Below are 2,737 nucleotides of genomic sequence, written 5' to 3'. Positions count from 1 at the left end.
TATATTTAAAGTTTAAAATACTTCGGTATATTTTAGAATCCCACTATTTTGAGTGTTTTTTTTTTTTTTTTTACCCACATGGAAGCTATTAGGAGTGAAGCTTACTGAGACTTTTTCTTTCATTTTTAAAAAATTTTTAATTTTGAAGATGTGGGGTACAATTCATAGTTAGGTATACAAATGTTCATTATGCATGTATCCCTGTTGATGCAGTGTGTCAACCCTCCTCTGGCAGTTTCCCACTACTGCCAATCCACCCTCTTCCCCTGGCAATTTCCAACTACTGCCAATCCCTTTCTTATAGTATTATGATAATTATTCAAGCTTCTCTTAAAATATTTTGGTAGGTTTTAGAATTCTGATTTTGTATAATTTCAAGTTCTGTTATGACTAATTATGCTGAACACATTTTTATATTTTTATGAGTTATTTGGAAATAACTCGTAAAGTTTCTGTTCAAATTTTGAAACCATTTTTAATTTAATCATCTTTCTCTTCCTTAATTATATGCAATTCATTATACATTCTAAATAATTTTTGTTATATAAATACAGCAAAAATATATTCTGTTAGTCTATAGCTTGTTATTTAACTCTTTAAAAAGTATCTCTTGAACCTATTTTTAGTGATGCTATGTTATTGTATTTATTCCAAGATATTTGATATTTTTGATAAAATTTTAAATGGTATCTAATTTTTTTATTTTCTAATTTTTGTTGCTGATAAATAAAAATATAATCATATACAGAAGCCAAATTTACATTTTACCTATGTATTTATTTGTAGATACTTTAAAATATTCAATGTATATTGTCATTTGCATTAAATAATATTTTTATTTCAGTTATCCATGGTCTGAGAATATTAAATGGGAAATTCTATAAATAAGCAATTCATAAGTTCATAAATGTCACCTCATTCTGCTCTATCTCTGGGATGTAAATCATTACTTTGTACAGCTAATGCATGCTGTACATGCTATCCCTCAGTTAGCACTTATTAGTCAACTTGGTGATCTGATTGACTGTTGGGGTGTCACAGTGCTTGTGTTTTTATTTGACATATTTATAGATAGTATTTCATAATATTGAGTCTAAGATATTTTATTGTGGTTATAAAAGAGACCTAACTATATATTTTCTAAATTTAAGATCTGAATTTGTTATCTTTTGTCAACTTCAAAACATAAACTGAGAAGTAGTTTCTCTTTGTGGAATTGGTATCATTCCTTTTTTTAAATTTTAGAGTAATTTGCAAATGAAGTCACCAGAATCTGAAGTTTTACTGTGATAATATTAAATTCTACATTAAATTTGTTCAATTGGCATATGACTGCTTATATATTGTATTGCACTTTTTGTCAGTTTTGGCAAGTTGCATTTTTTCTAGGAATTATTTTATTCACCTAAAACTTTAGATATATTTACTTAAATATATCTAAAATTTAAAATATATCTAAATTTTATATCTATTTACAGTATACATATATGTTTAAGATCTGTAGTGATGTTCCTTTTCCTCATATCTGATATTAATAATTTATGCTATTATCTTCTTTAATCTTTCTGTGATCTATTAATGATTCAACTTCTATAATATTGTTACATAACTAACTTTTGGCTTTATTGAGATTATAATTTTGCATATTTAATTAATTAATTCTGTTGTCATTTTTATAATTGCTCATCTTTCTACATTTTGTTCTTTTATTTATTTCAATTTATCTATATATGTATAATTTACATATATTTAAGCCATTGTTTTCCAGGTTTTTTTTCATCAAATATATGCTTTGAAAGGTGTAAATTTCCTATTTTCTTGCTGATTTGGCTTCATCCTGAGAGTTTTTATTTGTATTTTTACTATGATTCAATTAACAATACTTTATAATTTTTATCTTTAAATTTCTTGTCCCATAGTTAAGAAGAATATTGTTTAGTGTGCAGATAGTTCGAGGTTCTGTGTTTAAAAATTTGTAATGGGTACTTAGATTAATTTTACTGTGGTAAGAAAACACTTTCTATGATTTTTATTATTTCCAAATTTGTTAGGATTTATCCTATAGCTCATTATCTCATTATTTGAGTAAATGTTCCAGTTCTACTATACAAAAATATATTATTTATTATAAAGTAAAATTTTGCATATATAGGTAAATGTGGTGAAATATGTTAAACAAGTTTTGCTAATTTTTCATCATTAAATTTTTATATATTCATTTTATTAATTACTGATGGAAAATATTTAAAATACCACTGTCAATATTGATTAATCTATTTTTACTTCTGTTTAATCTACATATTTTAATCTATAGTATTAAGCAAACATACACTGAGAATTTAATATAGTTTTTCTTGTCGAATGACACTTCCAGCAATTAGAAATATTCCTCATTACTTTTAGTAATACTTCTCCCTTTAATATCTACATGACCTGAAAATACTGTAGCTACCATAAGTTTTCTTTGCTTAGGGTTTCAGTGATACATAGCTTTCTTGTTTCATTATTTCTTTTTTTGTCCTTATAGTTAAGGTAGTCTCTTAGCGGTCTCCTGTAAACAATATAAAGTTGAATTTTGTAGTTTGGATCAGTTCAACAATCTTCACCTTGCATGGAATATTTAGCTCATTTTCTTTTCTTTTCTTTCTTTTTTTTTTTTACATTGTATCACTTTCTTTTTCTTTTATTTTCTTGTTTTATTTTAAAGATGTGGGGTACAATTCAGGGTTAGGTATAC

The sequence above is a fragment of the Carlito syrichta genome, unplaced genomic scaffold, assembly GCF_000164805.1.
Source record: "Carlito syrichta isolate Samal-C Ts95f unplaced genomic scaffold, Tarsius_syrichta-2.0.1 Scaffold308655, whole genome shotgun sequence".
NCBI classification, from domain to species: Eukaryota; Metazoa; Chordata; class Mammalia; order Primates; family Tarsiidae; genus Carlito; species Carlito syrichta.
Note: the sequence above shows the minus strand (reverse complement) of the source record.